The 14,951-nt window shown below is 37.4% G+C and overlaps 1 protein-coding gene across 1 annotated transcript in view; it reads right to left on the reverse strand.

Moving 5' to 3' along the window:
- The window catches only part of TMTC2 (transmembrane O-mannosyltransferase targeting cadherins 2), a 244,666-nt gene that overhangs the window by 139,904 nt on the left and 89,811 nt on the right, over nt 1–14,951 (reverse strand). The gene's annotated exons all lie outside the window — the stretch shown is intronic.

Below are 14,951 nucleotides of genomic sequence, written 5' to 3' on the forward strand. Positions count from 1 at the left end.
ACACATTTGTTGACTAATCAGTTGGAAATATGAGGGTTTGCGTATAAAAAGGAATTATGGTAAGAGATCTTAAAGTGAAGTGATCAGCAGGAACATTAAATGTGTTGCCTTGGTGACGGCCCCTTTTTTAGTACTCTACTCACTGTTGCTGGTTATGTATTTTATAATCCTCTATATAATGCATGCCTTCTTGGAGACATGTTTCACACACATTTTTGGTACTATGATCCCTTTACAAATTCTCTGATGTTTTCAGCTTAACATAAACATCAACGTCATATCAAACAGGTTGCAATTAGAACTTTAATAAAAAACAAACGACAAATTAGCCGAAAACTCAAGCAATGGCTCATGTGACTAGTTATATAAATGATATTCAATACAAAATTACATTTCAGATATAAATGGACCATAAACATAATCAACATGGAGCCAGTGTGTTCTGAGCTTGTGGTTCAGTTAACACAATTTTTGTGGTTGCCGAAATGCATGTGAAAACGATTAAAATCATGTTAAATTATACGATTCTGGATCAGGTTTTATAGCATGCTTTATACATGATCTGTGGATACAGTGTTTTTAAACATGATCTCGGACTATTGCTCTAAGCCAATATAAGCCTTTAAGATGGCACATCTGGTTATGCTGGCACAAGCATGTATCGGGTATTCCCAGCAGAAAGAAATACAATGAGATGGATACATCCAGAACATAATGACAAGTCCAAAAATATTCGCACAAATAGATATTTGAGAAAATTCTATGTATACACAAACATGCACAATCCTATGCATGCACTATAATAAACACATATATATATATATATATAATTATAATAGGTATATTAATTATAATAGTTATGTTGATATAGATAACGTGGTCATTTAACTTCAAATAGTAAATTTTTGCTATGTATCTAAGCAGAACATGTTCCACTACATATTCTATCATGAAATAGATCTCTACCCTTGTTGGTGGGTCCAGCTAATGGAACTCCTCAACACTGGCAGAAATTCACCTAGATTGGACACTCCAGAAGTGTCCTGGGGCTTAACCCCTATACAGAAAATAGAGAAGGGAAATTACTTAGACCATCTGGATACCAAACCCAGAAGTCTACAGTAAGTACTGGAGTAGGAGAGATGGGATTTCCAAATTAATTAATAATATGAACATAAAGAGTCATTTAGCAAGTATAACAAAATAGATGGTCAAATACCCGAATTGGGTAAAAAAATCTAGCCTCAATGGCTCACCTCAAAATGTCTTAGTCAATGGGGTACCTATAGATTAGTCTTTAAAAAGCTACAGATATTAGACTTTAATCATGGTAGGTCAATTCTGATAGCTACAGACAGTAGATAAGCTTAGCTTCAGGTTGCGAAGTGAAGTATTGACTAGGATCACTGGTCTAAGTAATTTCCCTTCTCTACACTACATATTCACACAATGTATACCAATAGAAATTAACCATAGGAGAGAGCAATCCATAAAGATTTTTTATTTTTATTTTTTAACCCCAAGGCACCAAAACAGCAAAACTCCAAGAAATGTTTATTCTAACTAAACAATGGCTCTCTATTCAGAAGGGTCTCTTACTGTTAAATTCTATATTCTGAACGCATAAGAAGAGTGAAAATGTTGACAGATAAGCTACGTTTCACTGTGCCCTAAAGCAGTTTCATACACTTGCAGCACAAACTTCACACCAAACTGGTTTGTGCAGTCAACATAGCAAATTTTACTTTAGTTATGATGGATAAAAATACAATGTTTATATGTTTGACAGTATGTTAATAAATATTTAGCAAAGTTGCAATAACCGTAGCTTTTTCGTTTAAAAAGATATTGGTGTTTTGGGATAGGCTACTTCTCCATCCTCCAGTCTCAGCTACTGTGTTTTCGGAGTATTTTGCACTGGTCAGAGGTTGGCCTGCTCACTGATAGATATTTTTCTTTCCCCTGAAATGTCCTCAAGTGAGTTTGTAGAAGAAGAAAAAATATATAATATTATAGAATTCTATATCCATTAAAACTCTACAAATACTACATATTGATGTATTCTCGTCACCTTTGGTATAAAATATAAAAATGAGACAGATGTAGGCAAACAGAGCCAGCTCTGGGGTCATGTCACAAAAATGACGCTTATAGCCAGCATTATATTGAGTTCATAATACTAAAGTCTAACTGTTAAGGTTGCAACTGGTATTATTTAGAAATATCGACTGGAACATGTATAGCTTGGAGGGAAGGCGAGACAGGGGGGATACGATAAAAACATTAAAATACATAGAGGGAATCAACACAGTAAAGGAGGAGACTATATTTAAAAGAAGAAAAACTACCACAACAAGAGTACATAGTCTTAAATTAGAGGGGCAAAGGTTTAAAAATAACATCAGGAAGTATTACTTTACTGAGAGGGTAGTGGATGTATGGAATAACCTTCCAGTTGAAGTGGTAGAGGTTAACACAGTAAAGGAGTTTGAGCATGCGTGGGATAGGCATAAGGCTATCCTAGATATAAGATAAGGCCAGGGACTAATGAAAGTATTTAGAAAATTGGGCAGATTAGATGTACCGAATGGTTCTTATCTGCCGTCACATTCTATGTTTCTAGGGAAAAACAATAACTGCTGAATAGATTTATGAAAGCGGGTCATGAGTAAGGAGTCGTTTTTAGTCAGAACAGGAGCCCAAATCTTTGGGCTGTCCAGGCAAAAATTGGGAGTGTTGACAGCTATGTTAATGTACGCCAAGTAGTTAGGTCATCTCCTGTAGGATAATTAACCACTACCAAATCCCCAGTATATTGTAATCTGAAATTGACATCCATTAAAAACCTGCAAATTAATAATGCTTTAACGTATCAAGAGTTACTTTTTTCAAGCAGTAGGAAAACATAATAAAAAGAACGAGGTTCCTAACTTCTTTTTATAATATCTTGAACGCACTATTCTCACAAACATAGGGTCATAATCCAATTAAAAATAATGCTTTCTCAAGGCCAAAGACTGTTGGCCAAAGTCTAGATGAAATGTCTATAAGGGTAAAGGTCACTAATTACTATGGCGGGCAACCAGTTTATATTTGAGATGGCAATGATAGCTGCCAGTGCAGATTTTACAGCTTAGCTAAAACAAATCCTGACACTTATTCTTGTAAGTACGCTTCTCCACTACCAAGCTAAGTGAAAAAAAGGGTTTCAATGGACTGCAGGCAAGAATGTGTTCTCTCAAAATATACCAGACTATTTAAAGAGCCTGCGTCTCTTTGAAGTACAAACCATGTGTTAAAAAAAAAAAAATCCGGACCAACCAGAAAGACTTCTTTAAAAAGGTTTTGCGGTAGGATGTAAATTATTCTTCAAATAAGATTCTAACCTTCTGCTCAGAAATTGCAGAGTTTTAAGTGGTTATTGCTATGATAGGAAATACAATTTGTCTCTCATTTTCTTTTCCAATTTTAAACCTCAGATGCTATTTTATCGCTTGATTCTTTTTTATTCCATGCCTCCTTCTATGGCACCTAGACACAAACAGACTAAATGCTTTCTGAGTAATACAATTATTGCTCTTGATTGCATAAGTGGATTGCATATTCTTTGAAAACCACTAGCATAGAACGGCTTCCAAGTTCTAAAACCCTTTGCAGCGAAACGGCTTTATTTTTCCTATTGTGTGCTTTCCCCCCCCCCCCCCCCCATAATAAAAAGAGAAGTGGTATTGTAAGAATTCACAATTTGAAGCTAGGGATTACCAAGATGCAATGAGCTATGATGCTACTTTACAGAACGTCTATCAACACATTCGCTGTAAAAGAAAAGTTGCAAGCAGAAAGCCCCAATGGTGCCTTTCTACCATAAAACATACTTCTTATAACAAGTGCCAGCAATAAGAGATCCTGCTCTGTACTCTCTCACTGCCATCAGATGGCATCAGTTTTGCCCGGGTATCAAGTAACTAAATGCGGAGTTATTGACCAAGGGATAGTATGGTGGTGTCCAAGGAACCCATTTACTGCCCTGTGATTGCTCGTCCATAGGGGCACCGTACAGTAAAATCATTTCCATTCTCCTTTTGACTCACTGGTAATGAATGATGGATGTATAGATCAGCTGTTGAGAACAGCAGGGAATGTGTAGAACTTATGTCATTTGCGGTGCTCTCAGCCAAGGCAGGACGTGCCCAGTCTGCATCTAGAGGGGATTTTTGAAGTGATACTGTTGATTAGTGGAGATATTGATAAGCCAAGAGTGTCAGCTGACATTCTCAGCCTAATAACAGGTCCCCCAGTCCAACTCTTCTCATTAAAGCTGGAGACTGTGGTGAGGAATGAGGGGCCGAGCAGATGGGCACAAGTTAAACAACTTTGTGGTTATAACATTTAACCCCTTAAAGCAAGTTGACGCCCAGGGTCTGAAGGCACCATAACAATTTATTTTTAAGGTCTTATTAATGCTTGGACAAACTAAATTAACTTCACTTACTGAGGTAAACATGCAATAGTAAATAGGTTTACTCACTCGTTTAGACTCAAGTACAGTAAACTAATATACTAACGGCATGTGACATAATAAACTATGTGTGTTTAGAGTACTCCCAAACGATCCCAGGTACAATTCAACAATTCAAATATAGTCTTGTACTATATCCCGAATTCTTATTTTATTGGACTTTTCTTTGCTGACAGTTATAATAATTTTATATGTCATCACACTTAATTGTGTCAGCAGAAATAGTGTTGTTCAGACAAAGCGTTTTTCTGCAAACTGAGTAATACATAATTTGCTAAAGGTTTTAAACCCTGTTAGTATAATCGGTGTCCACATACATTGCTTTGCAAAGGGCTAAATATATCTCTGGCAATCACAAGGAAAAAAAAAAAAAAAAAGTTTTATACACCACAGCCATTTTTCATTACATTTGAGTTCAACAGATCAGGAGGTAGGTGAGAGGGAGGGTCTGGTGTCAAATTTCATATTCGTAGTCTGGAACCCCACCAACCTAAAACATTAGCAGCCATTACCCTTTAGTTTGTCACACAAGAATAGGGACTCCCTTCTCTGGCTCACTTTCTGCGGCAAGGCACTGGCACAATTCCTCAAGTTCCGATTTCACACCTTTCAATGAAAAGGAATGTGTAAAATGTTAAAACACTTGGTTACTTGCCAAGTGGAACATGTTCCACCCTTATCCAATCTTAAATTAGAGGTGCTTAATTGTGCACCCAAGCCCCCATCACTCCCGAGCTGGTAGAGAATTATTGGAGGTGAAGTACAACACCTGCTCGGAACAGTTTCACACAGACGGACACTAGAGGTGCTTCCTGTATCAGTGCTGTACAGTGTGCAGGACCTGCATTCAAAGTCTCTATGCTCTACATGGAGATGCTTAACGCACCCCATAGAGATGCATTGATTCAATGCAGATGCGGATTGGCGCAGAGGTGAGTTTTGCTGCGCATGCGCAATAGAATTAGCTAAAACCAAGAGTGATCATCTCAGCCATGGAGGCAGGGCCAGCTGCAGCTAGACTAGTGAGGTGATGGAGAAAAGATACGTTTTAATAACTTTATTTCACAGAAAGGGGGGCCGGTCACCTAAACAACCAACCAAGCACTATAGTGTTAGGAACATGTTTGCATTCCTAACACTACAGTGTTCCTTTAAAAATACTCCTTTAACACCAGGTTTGAGCAGTTTTTTTTTATTTACAGCCCTCTACAGTATTCACACAGCATTCTACTTCTGAAATTCCATTTATCGACACAAGCACAAATAATAGTAACTGAAAGAAATTGACAAATTGTATCATGAAAGGTTTAATCATACTGTATCCTTCTGCCTCACTGGAACACTGACAACGCAAGTCTACGGGATTAATAGCTCTGGAAGCCCGGGGCCATCTAGTTCCACTACTTGGCTTTTAATAAATCCCCCATCACGTTGACCTTTAACACTGCTGTTTGTTTCTGTCTGAAATCACTAAGAGGCTCCCAGTAGGATCCTTTCCTGGAAGTGTCCATTTATATAGAATGAGGTTCTAAAATCACACTTCCTGTGAATTATTAATCAAAAAAATTTGCGAACAGCATGAAATGAATGTGCCCCATAAACAGGTATGTGTAATAGACAGACAGACGGGGAGATGATACAACATAGGAGCATGCATTATGGACGAATAATGTATGTTTTGCATCATATAAGCAGATCACATGATCAAAGTTTAGGATTGAGACAAAAAGGAAGGAAAGGGTAGTGATGAAAGTGTAGTGAAGAAAGCACAGGTTTAAACAGAAAATAAAAAGCTTTAAAAATAATTAGTGAGTTTAACCTTAACTGCGATTAACTACTGGCTTGTATCTGGTATCAGATACCACCCCCAATTTGAAAATTCCTCATCAATTCTCCACTATTCCCGACTTAGTATAAATATGTATACCTGGGCACTAGTTTTGCTACTCTAGGTAGTATACATAAGAAAAACAGAGTTTATAATCCACAGATCCAATAAACTAAGTTTTCTTTAGTGTTAAATGCACATTTCAGTTCTACAGGAATATTTTTGGCAAAGGCACTGTAGCTGAATGGGGCCAATCACTTCAAACAATTGCCTCCGGATATTCCTCACTGATTGTAGCACCTGGCTTTTTTCAAGCTTTGTGCGAATGTTGACTGAAGACATGTTAATTTCGGAAAACACCTGTTAAAAATCATTCCTGTTCTTTAGTGGGCCCTTCATGATGTCAGCCGCTGAAAAGCTAATCTAGCGGATAAGCAAAAATAAACGTAACAGACATTAGTCTTCACTGGGGCCTGATTTCAATGACCATTTAGAGGAAAGTGAGTCCAATGTTCAACTTATACTAGCAGAAGTGTAAATACTTAGATTTGAGAAAAAAAAAGTAAGTAATAATTTGGCACAACAGCTCAGGAGAAAAAAAGGTCTCGAACTCATAGCCTTAATTTCACTCTTACATCATTAACCTGCTGGCATATATTAATGAATTGTTACCCCAAAGACACTAGATCAGCCAGGTCAGAGGCCAGGGCTTCTAATTAAATCTTAATTTCTCTCTATCCACATTTTGTCACCCATTATAGTAGAATATTTTTTTTTATTTATAAAATATTTTACCAGGAAGGATTCATTGAGATTCTCTCATTTTCAAGTATATCCTGGGCCCACAAACATTCAGTTGTTACAATATAATTAAAAATACTAAATAATATTAATATACACATATAAACTTAGCACAGAACAGGTAAGAAATGTAATCAACCATGATTAGCGGTGCATTCTGTTTTGAGATATGCTGACTAGCCAATTACTCGGATTTGGGTTTTCTACAATCATGTAACTTACATTCTATAAGTTTACTTGGTAGATATTAGATTGAAAGCTTGTTGATCCACACTGACTGATGCGCAACGTGAGCTCTGCACACAGGCATTTAAATTACCATAGGTGACTGGTGGCAGTCAGCCTTGGACTGGTGATTGTGATTGATGATCTGATTCCCTTGAAGAGAGGGAGGTCCGAAAAGAACCAGATAAGTCACCCTGCAACCATCCCTCATGAAACGGATTAGCACTGGACTCTGTCTGTTGCCCAATGCCAATCACCATTTATTCAGCAGGGAAAGCATGAAGATCAATGGCGGAGAAGACATCCCTCTGATGTTGTGATCACACATTATGCAATACTCACAGAGCACTTTGCAACCAGGGGATCTCTCTATGCTGATGTCAACACTGACATCAATTAAAAGAATCCTTCCGCATCATAAATAGTGTCGGTATGAGGGTTACTTAGGATTAGTCAGTGTCAGCTGGAGTTAACTAGCGTTGACAGGGTTAAAAATAGGGTAAACTTAGGGTATGTCAGTAATGTGACCCTATAGGTTTTCCAAAATCTTGACAATGGTAATGGGGTATTGCTGTACTCAGGAGATGCAACAGAATACGGAGTATATGATTAAATAGAATTAAATGTCTGTTAAACTAACCATTAATGTTCAATCTGTAAGCGAATTTTTTTTTTAATTTATAACTGCATCTGGCAAAAATTGGAAAATGAGAGGGCAATAAAAAAAAACAAAAAAAACGATCAGATAGTCTCCACATAAAATAGCCTATATTAAATAGCCCAGGTTGTCATCTGTTACTTTAGCCAGGAAGGAAACCCGAAATATCTGTTAGATACGGTGCATAATGCATCTCAAAAAAATCCAGTTTATGCAAAGTGTAACAAAGTAAAAATTCCAATAAAACAGTGATTTTTAATATGAAAGGAAGTAACAAAAAAGAAGTGATTGTGAATCCGGTCCGAGTTAAGCTTTTGGTGCCCAACTCACTGCAGTGACAGATGAGAAGCAAATCACTCTGTGTGCTTGTTGGCAGGAGACCATCACTACTCACATTAGAAAAGATAATTTGGTCTTGTTCACTCTGTGCTCTGCTAAGCAAAGCTGGATATGAATATTACAAAACAAACATATGCTCTAAAATCGCAGACTACTCAACACATCTCTACACAAATCCCCCCCCTCCCCCCCCCCAAAAAAAACTCACATGAAACACTCCCGTTCTATAGAAAAGGTAAAACTTACATTTGCACTAAAGTATAGAAATCGATTAACCATCTTAGACGTTACTAAAAAAAAAGTTTATTTAGGACATTGTGCCAACACATTATGTGATGAATATTGCACATGAATGCCACGAGTACCAGTTATCCCCAGGATGAATCACTATACTTGCTGCCAATTTTTTTCTAGCAAGAACCAGTGCTTTACGATTTGGATGAAGGAATAAATTGGACGGATTCTCAATAGGATGAACTCAAAATAAACAAGAAATCCACAGTGATCTGCACATGTTAAAGCAATATGGGAATGTACATTCAGAATGCAGGGAAGAGCTGGCAATAATAGCAGGGGGAGAGCTGGCAATGCTAGCACAGGAGGTCAGGTGAGGGTGTAACGAAGTAACGAGGCGAGGGGGGGGGGGGGAGGTAAGGCACTGGCATAGACGAGTTGTGAGCTGCAGCATCATAGCACCATTCTTAGGGTAAAAGCAATTGGAGATGCATTAAGATGTCTCTTAAGAAGACTGCATGAGTGAGGAACCGGGCAGAAATTGTGCAAGGCATTTAATCAATAAAAATGGTGTTGATTTGTGCTTGGGCCGGTAACCCATGAATTCAAATTCTTCACTCTGTACTGACCAACAGGGATATACCCCTAGCATCTAGGTAATACAAGTACAGTAAAAAGGCTATTTGTTTCTACTTGTCCCCCAGGCTGTATATCTTGTAAGCCCTCTCGTCATAATGTCTCAGGGAAAAAAAAAACCTCTAAATGATAGTTGTCAATTAACCAATGATGTACACATGTATAAGCCTCTTTGTTAAAATTCTTATTATAACTGACGTTACATTTTCTGGTTATATGTACCACGGCTAAACTGTCCTCACTGTATAGAAATAGCATGATTTAAGCAGAGCTTTTTCTTTACTTAAATACCTCCAAACAATCTGAACTGGGGAATCAGAATGAAGTGAGCAGAGCCTCAAGGGGGTATCGCCAGTAACATACCGTGTCACTAAAGATGTCCATAATGACCAAGCCTGAAAAAAAAAAAAAAGGGGCAGATTCACCCACTGATAGACAGCCTGGCCATTGCCCAGCTTTTTGGACCAAGGAGCACTGCTGAAGCGCTCCCTACATGGTTATAGTGCCTAATGCAACCACATCTAATGATCCCTGATGAGGGACATCAGGAAATTATAAAGGACCACGAAGTCAGGACTGTCCCACTGAAAGTAGGAGTGTTGGGAGGCATTAAACACCCATGATGCTCTGCAAGCCTTAAGGCTAAATATAGCATCATGGTAGGTGTAGCACATCTGAGATATGTACCTGCGTTTACACCTGTCTTACTTTATCAACATAACATAACCCACTAAGTTGCACTTTATCAGTCATCTCATATCAAAAATTGTGTACTTATATGGCTCAAATGATTGAACATATATTTGACCTGTAACCAGGTACTCAATGATAAAATTGTCTAAACTGCAATGGAACTCTGGCAAAGTATTGAACACACAAGCAAGCAGAATTATTCTAAATGTCAATTAATCTTTGTAGCCCTGTTTGATCTCCACATATGTTTCATAGCACTCTAGGACCAAACACAGATTGTGTTCTGCCCTTTGGTATATCATCACCAATAAGATTTATTGAGCAGTGTGTGGATCACAAATAAAATGATGACTGTGAATTTATTTTTTTTCTATCTTTATTATTTATGTTTCTAAAAAAAACATTGACATCTGAGAACCATCAAATGCTGGTCTAAGGAATATATATATATATATATATATATATATATATATATATATTTTATATAAAAAAAAAATTAGAGTTAAGACTACATACTGCAAAGATAAAATCTGCCACATGTCTCTAATTGAATTCTAATGTATGCATAAGCACTAAAGCCTTCCCGTTAAAATGTGACAGTCAAAAGCCATGCAAATGACAGGCTAAATGGGTTGTCTAGCGCCATACTAATGTAGACAAATGAGGGGGAAAACAACAAAACACACTTGATTTTCCGTAATTTATAAGTAACAATTAGTGTAATGGGTAACATGAACCCTGAGAGGAATTCACAATAACCGAAAGCTCATAATTATTTATTATACATTATAAATGAAAGCATTATGCATTACCCAAATTAGAAAATGGATTTATTATGACTCAGATTATGATGGCAAGCAGCATATAAACCATGAATAAAATGAAAAATGGCTCCAATTTATCAAATCAAATTTAACAAAATGCTGAAAAATAAAAAGGGTCCTCTGTAGTTCTCTTAAAAGGAACCAGAAACTTAACTTCACTTAAGAATGCCCCTTAGCACATGCAGCATCGAGTCACCGTGGCAACCTACTATTGTTCTTTATAGTACAGAGTCCAGTTTCTATAGAGACAACGAAGAACAGGAAGATGAGGCTCAACAAAAACTGCAGCCCAGGACATCCTTTTTTCCCATCACATTGGACGGAGGTGGTAAGAACTCCTTGTTTAGGATGTCGCTTCTTTCTCACAGATATCTCCTGAATGCTTGTCATTTCCTTGGTGAATGGGCAGAATTCATTGCATGGCAAGTTGGAAGGTGGAAAAAAAAAATACGAGACTCATTCGTAACCCAACACACAAAGGACAAGCTGAATTTCAAAGTGACAGGAAAAGAAAGAGAGGGAACAAAAGCTTGAGTTTAGTGGTCCACTCAGAACTGGTAATAGCTGTACAAACAAGGCCAACTGTGCCCTGTCCCACACTCAGCAACTAATTCTGATGGGAAACCACCAAGTACAAGCCACGTGAACTTAATTATCATCCGTCAACGGCCTCTTTTCTAACACCAGAGGAGATAAACACTTTCCTCCTGCAAAAACGGCAATCAACTTTTGACAGTGCAGAGCAAAAGACATTCACATACACAGAATAGGGCAAAGTGACAGAATGCCTATTCTGAGAGCTTTTTAAATGTAAAATTCCAATGGTTGCTATAGCTATAGTCTAAAAAAAATAGCTCTAATTATTATTTTATTTTTTTCCTCGGTCAGTGGAGAACAGCACACTAACTAAATGTACAGCAAGAAAATACAGAGACATAGTCCAATATAATTCACAAGAGAATTAGTAAAAAAAAAAAATAAATATTCTGGTGTAGTGACATAAAAGTCTTCAGGTTTGTTTTAAAAGCATAAAAATTAAAAAAACAATAACGTACAAAGCTTCAGTTGCATAATTACTGGTTTTACTCCGGAGCTAGCTACTACCCAAAGGCATGTTTTTATTTTTTGTTTTGACAATTATAAAGTTTAGCATTTGCCAACTCCATATTGGTGGCAGTTTTAAAAGGACATTAATCTACTTGCTTACTCCCAGATACCATCATAGAGATCATCAGCTCCTAATGTTCCACAATTTTTAAAATTTTACAATTTTTTTTAAATGGATGCACATGAATAAATCACACTCAGGTGAAACAGAATTCAACACATTTTATCTTCTTAAAAGTCATGGGCAAATTTGGAATGAGGATGCAGGAGCGGTAGAGTCCTATATCAGGGTCTTTTAAAAGTATTGAAAAAGCACACATATTGTGAACAATATAGCCAAAGAATAATACAGAGTGTCCCATTGATTCTACATGGCAGTCATAAAGAGGAAAGGCCACCCTTGCACGGTTGACAGGTAGTCCTGACAGCAAGCCACCCACTCAATGTTGCCAAATACACACTAAGAGCAACCAAAGGCTCACGAGTAGAAATGCCCTGCATTGGGCAATATTCTTGCATTGCACTATTTAGGGATTTAGAAGAAGTACCCGAGAACCGCTATAAATAAAGAGAAAGAACATGTGTTACAAATAGTGACTGCTCCTCTGGCATCAGAATTAGAGGGTGAGTTACATTTATGATAGTAACTTACATATTTTTATTTGTACTATATTTGTATATGTACTAAAGAGGATGTTCACAAGGCAGACAATGCACAGTCGTATTTATCTGTAGAAATAAACAGGATACTACCACAAAAGCACATCGGAAAGAAAAAAAAAATACAAAACAAAAAACAAAGATTGGAAACAGACATTTTTAAAAGCCCACATCTAAAAAGGAATCAATTTCTCTGGTCGGAAATCCCACCTTGTAAACAGACTTCCAGCAAAGACAAAACATGAATTTGGGAGGCTGGACTGTAACGCTATCCTTGATCTCCTTGAGATGTATTTTTTTACTACAAAGAAACTCAAGAGACATGTTTTTTTTTTTTTGCTTATAATTTACTTCAGAAAATATATGCAGAGTTTAGAAGAGTCATAAATTCTTAAAAGCGTCTGGCAAATTCTTTTCTTCTAACAGAAAAAGAAACCAGATATTATGGTTCTGTTATAACCAGGTAAAGGGATTGTTTTATTGATAACACCTGTAAAGGCAAACACCAACCAGTCATGCTCTCATTGTCTATGGTCTTTGGAAATTCTCATAAGGCTTTGTTACTGCCTAGCATTCTGTGGTGGGTCGTCTGTTTCCCTCCATGAAGTAGGAATGTGAGGGCTGAATTTCAATGTGGATATTCTATGGAGGTAACAGATGGCTAGTGTGTGTGTGTGTGTGTGTGTCCCTTCTATTACCACCATTACAAAGAGCAAAGCACAGTTGCCAAGTCAAATAAGAGAATGTTGGAATGCCCATGTAATGACAAACAGCAGATTACTGATTGTACTGGTTACTTGAGTTCAGTAGGAAATGCCAGAACCGTAGCTTTAAGTTGGTGACTTAAGTATTTTTTACTCTTTATTGTGTCTTATCATTCAGACACACAGAAATTAACCCTAACATCCTTGTAAACTGCAAGGACTTCACTTTTCCACATTTTTGTACCTGACAATGCCAGAACGTCACATACATAGTCTTGACACATGACCATCTTTGTTCGCTCCTTTTCTAAGACGTCACTACCTGGACACCCTCTTATTCTAAGAAGACCCTACCTAATAATGCCCCCCTAGATAAGTTTTATATTAATGATTGTTAAATGCATTCACCAATGTTGTATGCACAAGCTTGTTCATGACGTTTAATAGCTGACAATATTTGATTTGTAATTAATGATACTCCCCCTAGACCCCCCTTTATTGCATGTTATTATAAAACCTTTATTCTGTTTAATAAACATTGAACATACTTTCCTTTCCATTGACTTCGTTGTGTGGTATAATTATTATTATTATTTATATAGCAAATTCCGTAGCGCTGTACAATGGGAATAATTGATTGTTCCACAAGTACTCGTGTCATGGTTCGGTCTGGATAGAACTGTACATTATAAGTTCATGGCAGAGGTCTGGTGATCATATAGGAGTGTGTTCCAACAATATCCAAAAGTAATGTATTGTTGTAAGAGTCCATGTGGGTCCTCTGCTCCTGCCATCCAGTAATGCTTGCGATCCAATATTTATACTATCATATATTGCTTTTGACAGTCAGCGCTTTATCACACTGATATAACCAGCTCTCGATGATATAAGATACGCCGGGTGCTAGAATCCCTGCAGGTACATGGTATTAAGAGGTGAGGGCCTACAGCGACTTACTTCCAAGCATTTAAATGGGAGAATTAAAATCCTAGAATCCATGTGGTACTAAAGTTAGATATATTGGATGCAGTGATACATAAGCGAGATATCCTTGATTCCAGGTGGTGCTAGGGCTGGAGAATTAGTACACCAAGTGGCAGAGAATGTTGTGGATGCTTAATGTCAAAGGCTAAGCTAAAATTTCAAGACAGTGTGAAAAATCAGCATATGCTTGTAATTAGACCTATCTTGTTAGGGTACTAACTCTGACACTGCATCCTCTATATAATAGTTCAGTGCTGTTTGCTGGCAGTTACACTTAAGAGTCATCAATTTACATTACTGGGTTTAAAAGAATCACCACGAGTTAACATTACTATGTTCTATCATGGATAGAGTGCATTGTGAACAGTTGGTAAAACCATAATTGGGATACCTTGTTCTGGAAAAGAACTCGAGTGCCAATATCCTTAAAAGGTAGGAACTATTCACATGGGTTGATATTATATTTTGTTGGAGACAGCAGTATAACAATTTGATGCACAACCGCCCTGCTCACATGATATAAGCACATCTTAAAGAACACTGTAGTCACTATAACCATTTCATCTTTTTGAATAGGTTATGGTGCCTGGAGTCTACTGGGACCGTCCCTCCATTCAGCGTTAAACCATGTTATAGCAGTTTAACAATAAATAAGTGTCCTTCGCAACACACAGTCCGGCCCCTTCTGGAGGTGTGACTAAGGCAGAGATTACACACTTCCTTGGAGTCATACCGATGT

The sequence above is a fragment of the Pelobates fuscus genome, chromosome 3, assembly GCF_036172605.1.
Source record: "Pelobates fuscus isolate aPelFus1 chromosome 3, aPelFus1.pri, whole genome shotgun sequence".
Classification (NCBI taxonomy): Eukaryota; Metazoa; Chordata; class Amphibia; order Anura; family Pelobatidae; genus Pelobates; species Pelobates fuscus.